This window comes from Hetaerina americana, unplaced genomic scaffold, assembly GCF_022747635.1.
Source record: "Hetaerina americana unplaced genomic scaffold, ioHetAmer1.1.p SCAF_4, whole genome shotgun sequence".
Taxonomy (NCBI): Eukaryota; Metazoa; Arthropoda; class Insecta; order Odonata; family Calopterygidae; genus Hetaerina; species Hetaerina americana.
In genome coordinates, this window is record NW_027286985.1 from 9921928 (window position 1) to 9934119 (window position 12192).

Genomic DNA, 12192 nt, shown 5'->3' on the forward strand with positions numbered 1-12192 from the left:
TATACCGGATGAAAAATTGTCCCATAATTCCCATAATTATTATGCCATATGAGTAATGCAATCTTCCTTTAAAGTATCAGATTCGGATTATTTCATTTTTAAATTAAATTCACTCTTGCTAAGTGCAAACTTATAAAGGAAAATGGATTGAATTATGGAATTTTTCATTTTCCGCCGAATTGTGGAATGTTTTTAGGTCATTTCATGTATTTCACTTAAGAAAATATTTAGAAGTAGAATATGGATATGAATATTTACTCTGAAATATCATTTTATTCAACTTAATTCATATTCCCCTATACATACAGAAAATAATATTTTTCTATGCGATAAATGCATGAAACATAGGATGGATATTGAATTAATTAATGAAAATAATGGAATCCTCTGGAAGCAAGAAGAGTACGTCAAATATTAGGCAAACCACATCTCTGGGTTGAAATTTTAAGAAAGTATTTACCTATTTTCTCAAAACATTCCCTATAAAAATTTTTCTTGTAAAATACCTATTTTATCAACATTAGAAAGTGAATTATGTTGGTGAAAAAACGTTTGCAGTGAGGAGGAAATTGAATTAGGGAACTACTGACAGGTATTCATGCCAAAATACATAGAGATCTTTATTTGGGCGAAATTGAGACCAAATAGTCCGTTCTTCCATTACGTAGCCATGCAAAGCGAAGATAAGGTTATAAAAAGATTTAAATATGATATTAAATTGCCAAAATTAGGTTTGAAATTCAGAGAATTCAATGCAATTCAAATGGATCCATGGATCAAGATAGCGACAGTTAGTCGCAGAGGAAAACGAATTAGGCTGCATCACATGCCGTTGAAAAAAAGCGAAATTTTTAGAAAAAAATTGAAGATGGCTGAAGAAGCGTGTGAAGGATATTTATGGGAGTTGGGCGTTGAAGATCTTAACAAAAGAGAGGTGTCAGGTAAACAAAGACAGATAGATAGAGGTCTTTATTTGGGTGAAATTGAGACCTAATGGCCCCCTTCTTCCATTTAACCCATCGTCGTTTACATATTATATTAGGCATTAAACTACATAAATACATATACAGACACAAATTTATTTAGCATAGATTTGCACATCGAAAAGAAACGGGGGAAAATATATATATATATATATATATATATATATATATATATATATATATACATATATAACACTTTTTGAAAGTCTCACGGACGTGAATAATAATGTATAACACTTAGCACTAGTGGACACAGACAAAAACACAGAAACACACAAAAAAAAGACTCACTATTTTTCGAATTTTCGGTGGTCGTTGCCACCTTTATCAATCATTTTTCCCCACCCTTCTAACGCTGCCCCTCCAAACCCGTCCCTTCGGAATTCTCTCCCCACCTTCCCCTTCCATCCATCGCTCCAGCCTTCGTATTCCCTTCAGTTCTGTCCCTCTCTTCCTTGATAAAGGTGGCAACGACCACCGAAAATTCGAAAAATAGTGAGTCTCTTTTTTGTGTGTTTCTGTGTTTTTGTCTGTGTCCACTAGTGCTAAGTGTTATACATTATATATATATATATATATATATATATATATATATATATATATATATATATATATATATATAACAGAGGATAGCGGGGAAGAGAAAAAGTATAATAGATGGATGTGTGTGGGGGGCAGAAAATAAAATGTATTTCATGATGACGTTTTTTGGATGACAGTAAATTTATTCTGCAATTAAGAACTGGGAAGGTCCATGATTTATAATATAAAACGTATAATCGTTTTCAGAAGCTGGTAAAAATTCAACTATATTCGGTTCACTGTTTATAAATATGGAAACAAAGTAGGTCATTGGTGGCCGAAATAGTGACGCAGCTTAGAAAGGGTATAACATTTCTTTCCATACCTTCGTATATTTCATTACCGCATATCATGGCGTAGTGGATCTATGCTTCTGTTTCTGAAAGAAGGATCCGTGTTCGATTCTCAGTAACTTTGGAAGCCCTATGCCGTTTGAATTATTGTGCTTGCCAGATAGATCTTGGGAAGCTGAAGCCGGCAGAGGGAATAAAGAAAATTTCATGCACCTGAGACTTTGCGCGAGGCAGGGTATGATATAAGATGTAATATACCAATCAGGGCATCATTTTTTACCAACCAAACCTCCTTTGGGGATTGAGGAATGGTTTTTTTTAAATTTGATGGGTAAAGTAAATATTTTTACACGCAGAACAGTGAACAATTTAATTCGTATACAACCGCAACTATCAAGACGAAACGTCCTATATCCAATTTTTTAAATAAATGGTTTGAAAAAGTTACATTAGTTTATTAATTTGAGTATGATGACGCTAGTATTACGACTTTGTATCTTTAATTGGATAGCCAGTTGTATTTTAATTCTAGACTAAGATATCACATTTATTGATTCATCAAAGCCATTAAAATATTTCTCACCTTTGTAAAAAAGCCTTAGAAATATGAGATTCAATACTAATGTTTGAGAGGAACCCGTGAAGTTATCTAAATTTAATTGTGTGATCCACAGAGCGAAATGGTAGCAACAAATATTTTCTTTTCCCAGATATAAGACTTCGTGGACTTCATCAATTTTTTCCTTGGCTGTGATGATTTGAAAGTATTTTTTTGATGGGAAAGAGGGGTATTTCTCGACTTTAATCTGGACAACAGATTCAGAGGTTACGGGGTTGGTGGCTTGCCCTCCATGCGGTCCGAGTCAATCGAGCGTGACCATATGGAATCGCGGAGCATTAGTGCAAATGCGTAGAATTCGGTGCAAATGGTTCCGGTGCAGTAGTGGGACTCGGGAGCTTTACACATCACGAATTGAATCCCCTTGGTCTCCTGGCATTATGCTAAAGCTCTCTCGCGCCGTGTATTCAAAATTAGCTTCCTGTTTTCGATTCGCACGAAGATAGAAGAATTGCCCAGTATTAGCATAGCAAAAGATGCGTCCTACGGTTGTTGAGGATGCTTTAGCATGTTTTGCATCAGTGGCAATTTAATCGTGCTGAGCAAATCCAGTCGCATTATACCAGTGAATTCGCAAATATTTCACGTCACTCTCCGTTAGTCACCTGTGTCGCGTAGTTCAAAAGAGATATTGGACCATGGAAGGAAAATCTATGGTTTTGGCATGGCATGGATGATAGTTATAGCAAAAAAAGATAAGAAGTGATGGAAATTGGCGCTAATAAAGATCGAGAGTGAAATTAAAATTACAAGACAGTGACAAAGGATTACATATTTCACTGATTGGGAGGGAAGAGAAGCCGACAAAAGTCAGAAATGAATGAGGGAAACAAATGGGACGTACAGCATTACATGACAAAACTTAATTTAAGGCAGAATTGAGTTTATGTATGATCGAGAGTAATTGAGTGTTTGTAAGTGTTTGAGTGTATGATTTACTCAGGTAAACCGAGGATTAATGATGAAGAGCATGCGAAGAATAAAATCAGCATAATAAGGTTAGAAGTATTGATAAAATTATTCAAGGAACGAGAATACTATTTTGGGGAGCTTTAACAAAGTTAAATGCTTCCCAAGGATCTAGAGCAAACTATATTTAAACGTTGTCTCAGGGATGGAAAATGAGAAGTCACGTGATCGAAAATATAATTCCCTGACGCAAAGTTACATTTATTCAGCAAAAGCAATCCTAGAAAGCGCATATGGACCAAACTTTCATGGTGAAACGACGAATGAAAATTTCGATTTTAATTTCTTCAGCGTGGCCCTCTTCCGTGAGAGGCAGCCGTAGAGGGAAGAGGTCGCCATCACGTGCTTGGGGATAGGGCATTGCGCCCTGACACACTCTTATCTATTCACGGAGGAAAAAGTGCAGCCTCACTGCAACTAATGCGATCAACTGCTGACAGTGAGTCACGTAATGTGTGACATACCGGAGAGAACGTGAAAAACTGAATGTGACGGGGGACCTGGGATCCATCCTGGGTGATGACTGAAATTTTAAGCCGCCTTGTAACATTTTCAAAAGAAAATGATCTAATTATTAAAGTCTAGGTTTAGTATTTGAAATCTCCTTTTTTACCTAATTATTTATTACCTATTTATATATTATTTATTACTATATTTTTACTATAATTTTTTGTCCAATTATAATTATTTATTTATTGTATACAATTGAACGTAAATATGATTAAATATATGTATTTATTAATATATTTGTTTACATATTTATTAAAATATTTTTGAGTTTCTAAACGTTTTGACAGGGGTGCAAAATGACCACAGCTGTCGATGCACCCCACAAAACCTCAATACTACTCCATTTTGATCATTTTGGTAGCGTTTGTGATTAGAAATGACTGGTTCATAACTTGAAAATATACGTATCCATTTTCAGTCAATCAGGAAATTTAGAAAATTTAAGTTGAAGCATAAAAATTGACATACCTGTAGACAGCATCTGACAGTTCCAGGTGTTACTTCTTAGATGTGGAATCAGAGCATCTTAATTGAATAAAACGCACTCATCACACACGCAAATTGACGGTCATGTTTCGACTAGTTGCACCCGTGGTGGCATCTCTTAGATGACGAGAATGACACTTGGGAAACACGAGGAAGGAGTGACTAAGGCGGTGGGTAATAATAGGAGGGAAGTTGGACGAGAAGTGGATATCAAGAAAGAGTGAATGGAGGGGAAAGAAGTACCCATTGGTAAGTTTAGAATTTTTTTGGACCATTATCTCTAACTTTTACAGACCGTGAATTCCATCATCTTTTTTCCTCTATTGAGTGATGGGAGAAAGATCGAAATTGTTGAAATGAAAATGAATTAAAATCTTCAAACAAAAATTTGACAAGAGGCCTTTTTGGACGGAATTTTCTCTAGAAACGTACAGTTTCTTCAAATATTTGTGGAAAATACATACTTTTCAATTGCTGCGCAATATTGATATGGATGACACAAGGTCTAAATTGACTATCCTCATGTCATTAACTCGTTATATGATAGCTTATTGGCACGCGTGAAAGTAACTAGCAAATTTTGTCGAAACATTTAATGGACATAAGCAATTGAAAAAATTATTTAGGCCCAGTTCCTTTTACACAGAAGTTTTAAAGTAAAAACACTACGAAAGTGCAGGATAAAATCATTTAAATAATATTAGTAGCAATGTCTCTAGAAATTTTGATTTTCAGTTACATAATGTGATTTTATATTCATCTAACTCGCCTGTAAATACAAATGAGCTCTGAGGTTATAGTTTTATTTCGGAATATTTACCGATACCACGTTGAAAAATCAATCACCTATTTCCCTCTTTTGCAGATTACTAATGATTGTACAGGAAATTAAAAATCCTGAGTTACAGATGCGCTAGAGTTTACAAACGGCTTCCTACCCTAATACTGTATACGCCGACTCGAATACCTTGACGGGAACTACGCTTCGAGTTTAGCCCGAAGGTATCTTCGCTGAGTATTCGATTTTCTATGGTCGCGTTCAGGTTGCGATATGAACTTAATCTTCAGAGGCCCGGAAAAGCACACAAATATTAAATTATTAAGTAAACTTGAAGGAGGTGAACTCTAAACATAACTAAGGTTAACTCCCTCCTCAGCTTTCATGCTAACGGAAAATACTAAATTCTTCAACTTTCAAGTAGGTATAATCTATTTTCAATGAGAAGAGAAGGGAAATCACCCTACTTCCGTAGGAATACCTGCAGAGTGAAGGGAGTGGGCGTGGAGCGTATCGGCCGGGCTTGTTTTAAGCTTTATGATGAGGAGATGAGAGTCATCGGATATTTTTTCCCTATAAGGAAGATGCAACAAACAATACAGTCGATCGTTAAAGATGGAAAAGCCAAAGCAGCACAGTTTGGATAAAGTAGTTGTCTTCGATACAAGCAGAGATAGCCATATCACTGACTTAAAAACGATCATTTCCTCTCTTTCAACGGTATGGTGCACCTTTTCAGAAATCCCTTAATACATTTATGGAACGAAATTCTTATCACCTTGCCTTGACATTGAAACTTAATGAGTACCCCAATAAATTGCTAGCTTACCTTCATTTCCCACTTTCCGGATTTCCGGATGGGAATAGTAGCGAAAAGTTGCATTATATATATATGTGTGTATATATATGTATATATATTATATATATATATATATACATGCATATGTATAATAAAAACCATAAACAAAGTAATCAACCCGAAGGTCGGTTTGGTAGGTGATGGTAGAGTTCACCCAGTACCAAGCCCGACGGCGTGTGAGATTCACACATCAGGGTAGGGGGGGCAGTTCCTTTCCCTGTGCCGGTTATGGTTTCCCAGGAAGATCTGGTACCCGAAAAATCACATAGCTTTGGCAGAGCTGCAGGTGCCCAGAGTGCATTGCCTGGGAATCGAACCCGGGACCCTCCGGTCAGCAGTCAAACGCTCTACCCACTGGACTACCGCGACCCACCATATATATATATATATATATATATATATATATATATATATATATGTATATATATATGTATATATATATATATATGTATATATGTATGTATATATAGGTATGTATATGTGTACTATGTATGTATATAGGTACATATATATATATATATATATATATATATATATATATATATATATATATATATATATATGTATATACATATATATACATACATATACATGTAAACATATATATACATAGAGGGTTGGACTACTGACCGGAGGGTCCCGGGTTCGATTCCCGGGCAAGGCACTCTGGGCACCTGCAGCTCCGCCCAAGCTATGTGATTTTTCGGGTACCAGATCTTCCTGGAAACCATAACCGGCACAGAGAAAGGAACTGGCCCTCCTACCCTGATGTGTGAATCTCACACGCATATGTATCTGTATATGTATATATATATATATATATACATATACAGAAGGAATTGACAGTCTGTTATTACCTTGAGGAAGGTGGTTTGACCACCGAAAATTCGGAATGTGTATGTTTCTTTTTTGTGTACTTCTTTGTTTTTGTTTGCTCTTGCTATATTAGTGTACATTATTATTCACATCCGTGAGACATTCACATACGTTTTATATACATACATTTACATGTATATGCATATACATATCTATGCACACGTATAGGGTGGCCCTTATTTTTCAACTTTCTAAAGGTTTAGCTCCCACCCTAAAATCTACAGGGTTCGTCCGGAAAATAAGTGTACTGACTCCTGGGCTGGGCGCGCCGCTCCAGGCGCGCCCAGCACCGCTCTGACGGGCTGCGATTGGAGGGGGGTATGTTGGCAAGCGACGCTGAAAAAGGCAGTCGGCTCTGAGCTGTGGTGTAGTGAGGAGCTCTGTTAACGCGAACCTCCACGCTCGACCCACGTCACGGAACGCGATGCCGAAGTTTTTGGAGCAGCGTTATTCCATCAAATTTGCGGTAAAGCTTGGGAAATCGTCTACCGAAACTGTCGGTATGATTAACCAGGCTTACGGGGAGTCAGCCATGTCCAGAAACATGATCTTTCGGTGGCACAAGATGTTCGTGGAGGGCAGAGAAGAGGTCGACGACGAGTCTTCGAGAGGTTCCCGATGATGCCTTCGCGGGAGCGTTCCAGGAATGGGAACGCCGCTGGAACAAGTGTATCGACTCACAAGGGTCCTATTTTAAGGAATATTAGCTTAAGATATGTAAAAGTGTAATACATTTTTTTCCTGAGCTCAGTACACTTATTTTCCGGACGAACCCTGTAGTTTTAATCAATAAAAAAACTATATGTGCAAAAATGAAGCCCAATCGAATAACTACGAGGCGACCGAATCGACCATGAAGTTTTGAAATCTTTGCTCAGAAGGTCATATTTTCCCATACTTTTTTTTTTAGTTATTCTATTTTCTGGAAGATTTGCTTTGTCACTTCTTATTTCGTCAGTTTTTAATAATCAATTAGTAAAGGCACTTCTTGCTAATCGGAGTATAATATTAATGTTTTTTCCATAGCATGTGATTTTTTATTACAAAGATAATATAAAAAAATCACTAAATGCAAGCCGTATGAATTATGTCATGTGGTTTATCATTAAAGATAGATTTATAATATTATTTTTGTGCGCTTTGTTTATTTATTTTGAACCAAGTATAATAATTGATTTTTTTATCGTTTCAGAACTGTTTTCGCCGCTGGTATAAGGTGACTTTTATAAAGAATTTTCTCTCTACTTGTAAAATGACATGAACTTCTTCAGGTCATTCGGCACTCAAGTTAAGAAAAGATTTTTATGTCACTCTTGTTGGCTACATTTCTAATCAAATCGTTGGAGCCAAACTTGCTTCGAACAGACAAGTTTTAAAGCGTCTCTTTCGACAATCTAAGAGTTGCAAATATAACAACGAAAGAAATTGCAGCATTGGTGGTTCAAGAAGTTTCTGTTTTTTGGCAGAAGCACGAATTCCTTCCAGAAAAAATGATCACTGTATTGATAAGTTAGTTAAATTCTATGATGAAATGAAACATTTACAGAAAAATTAGTCTAGAATTACAGGCAAATAAAAAAGAGATCTTTTCGTGGAAACTCTGGACGATGTGTTTGGCATAGCTCATTCAGATGCTTTGTGACAAATGAATAATTAAGAGGACAAAAATTTCTTCATGCTTCAGCGCCAAAAAGGACGACCGGGCTCCATGGTCGGTATATATCGAAAACTAAAACTCAAGGGAGAAAGAGCACTAAAAGACACTGCAATACAAGCTGCCAGGTAAAAAAGAACGTATGAAGAAATGGAACGTCATTTTGAGATATCAAAAACTAATGATTCTATATCAGTTTGCAGCGAAAGCAATGATGGTGATGATGAAAGTGAAAGTTCTTCTGCCATTGATAAGCAAATAACACCAACAACTACAGCAGCAGCAAACCCGAGGTGCATTGCAGGTTTTGTACTTCCCGTCTCTCTGAGGTTTTTGTAGGTGCAAAATCACTGATAGAAATGGGGTTTACATATTGATGGCGGCTGCAGAAGATTTTGGACGTGATACTATAAAATGTTAATAGATCGAACTTCATTTCTACGTATTCGAAAAAATTTAGAGAAGCGAGACACACAGAAATTTAACACACATTCAAATTTAACAACTGCCAAGAATTAGTGTTGCACTGGGATGGAAAGTTGCTTCTAGCACCCGCAGGTTTTGAAAAGATTGATAGACTGGCAACAATAGTAACTTTTTAAGGTAAGGAGCAACTGTTTGGAGTCCCTAAAATCCCAAAATCTTCAAGAGAAGAGCTAGCCATGGCTGTTGCCACCAAGCAGTGGAGAAGTGGGGTATAATCGATAAAATTCAGGCACTTTGCTGTGATACGACTGCAAGCAACACAGGTAGAATAAATGGTGCCTGCACAAATCTAGTAAAATTGTCCCATCGAATTCTGTTGTACCTTCCTTGCCGTCATCACATTTTTATTTAATTTTGCGGAGCTGTGCCAACTCAGTAGTGGGTGCAACTTCTGGTCCAGATATGGAGCTTTTCAAAAGATTTAGAGAATCCCGGAAAATACTCGACACGAAGATTTACAGAACCGGTAGCAATGAATTACCTGTAGATGTCCGCTCTACCATTCTTGGATTTCTTGAAAACCATCTTTATGAGCCGAAACAACAGCGAGATGATAACCGAGAATTGTTGGAATTCACTATGATCCATCTAGGCGGTATTACGAAGAGCGGGATATCGTTTCGTAAACCAGGAGCCGTGAGCCATGCTAGGTGGATGGCCAAGGCAATTTATTTACTTAAGATTTACCTAATACAAGATCAAATTCAGTTATCTGATGGGGAAAAGAAATCTTTAAAAAGATTATGTACTTTTCTTCCTCGATTTTACGTCCGAGCCAGATTTATATCATCAGAAGCAATTAAAGCACCTTATTACGATGTCTTATTCATACTTCAATTGTTAAATTATCATGATATTGATCCAGAAATCAGTTAGGGCGCTGTTGAAATATTTTAAAACTATTTCTGGTACTTAGCTCCCGTAACTGAGGCTTTATCCTTATTTGATGACAATGTTTAAATCACGGTTAAAAAAATGTAACCCAAGTTATACTAGAAGTAGATAAAGGTGAAGAAGAGGAAGAAGAAAAAATCAACAAAAGAAGTACATTTTGCACCAAAATGAATTTTCTTACTTATCGAACAACGAGTTTTCGTCTTTTGTAACTCTCGTGACGAAAACTTTCTGTTACGAGATTCTTGTTCCAACTCCAGGGCGATTGATTGTCTTCTAGCAGTTGTCCGATTCAAGTGAAATTTTGCATGGCTGGTTTCTTTGTTTAATGGGGGATCGAGATGGTGCGGGGGCTAACGTACTGGCTTCCCACCCTGAGGGCCCGGGTTCAAATCCCGGCGGTGTTGAATATTTTTCAGAGGTATCTCGATCCCTACTTGAGGTGCTTTGTGGAGGGCACTTTGAGGGAGTACGCCGTCCGTCGGATGGGACGTTAAACTGCGGACCCCTTGGCGCCTTTCGTAAAGAGTAGGCTAATGCCGACGCCGGGTTTCTCTCCACCCTTCATCCTTTCCTGTCCATCCCCTATGGCGCAAATGACCTTAGCTGTCGGTCGCCTCCCCTCAAAACTACTACTTTGTTTAATGGGAAAACAGTAGGGGGTATGAGCGGCAAAATTTTGACTTTTGGAAAATAGCCTATAGCTAAGGGCCACCCTAATATACATGTGTGCATATTTAAATATATATATATATATATATAATATGTATATTATATATAATATATGTATATTATATATAATATGTATATTTTATATATATATATATATATATATATATATATATATATATATAATTATTATTATTGGTAATCTACCGGTTAACGTAGGTTTTGTATGGATTCGAGCTACCAAAAGGTACAGCAACCATTCCCCCGTCACTCTCACAAAACAAAACCTGACATGCAACATTGCAATAAGCCCCTTTTCAATTCCGAATACGTCCTCCCTCCCCTCATTCCGTCCAACATGCCTATCCTACTCCTGCACTCCTGCTCCTTCGCCGTTTTATTTAAAAAAATATGCATATATACATAAAGTCACAGCATACCTGGAGTATTGTTTTATCATGATTCGTCTTCACATGAGAAAACCTCTTGGCACTGAAAAGTCAACCATCCGTGGCTTTCACGTCAATCTTTCTTCTAAATCTTTTATTTTCAATAATTTAATTCAAGTGACCTATAAGCGAACTGCTGAATTTTGTGTGCATTAATATACACATATAATACTATAGTATTATATGCATATACATATACATGTATAAAAAAAAATATATATATATATATATATAATATATATAATATATATATATTATATATACATACATATAGTTATAATATACAATGCATATATATTATATATATATAATATTTTCATGTATATTTTTTCATCAACTTAGTTAATTTTTAAGTTACATACGGTTAGCACAACAATCATAGCATGCGCTTTGGCCATCTCCCCTGCCCCTCCGTTTTTCCTATTAAAAGGAATATGAAGTTTGGTGTTGGAAGATTAGGCTTACTTTGCGTATCTCGAATAAAATCTCAAAGGAGGACAAAATATAGGTTATCTCTCTGGGTACTGACCATCTAGAAATCAGGCAAGAGATCCCCACCATTCCAATCCCGAGGTTGCCCGAATCACGAGCTCTCTCAAGGTCTTTCCTAAAAAGGGACGCTAAGAGCGATTACTATACCCTAACTTATCGCTCAATCTTGGAAAATTTCCTTTATTTATTTTTTAATTTCAATTTGATCACTTTCGCTCGTTCCCATAGAGATAATTGCTTAGATTTGTGCCAAAATAATTTTTTTAAGTGTCGTACTACATGTTATTACAATTATTCTGGCGTGTACTCGACCGCTGCCACACACCCTGACGGTGGCTTGCAGGGCATATTTGAAATAAATAAATAAAATGTTTCGTAGTTTGCCGTAAAAATAGAATTTTTGAATAAAGGAATGTTAATCAACTCGTATCAAATCGAGTTAGTGCAATGCAAAGAGAGTTTTCCTAATCGCTCCACACTGATAATTTTAGATGCATTGATACTGCGGAACTAGACCAATGGATTGCAGAGTTTACTGAAAAAATATAATTAATGCTGGGTAATTTCTACTGCCAATGAGATGATGAGAAAAC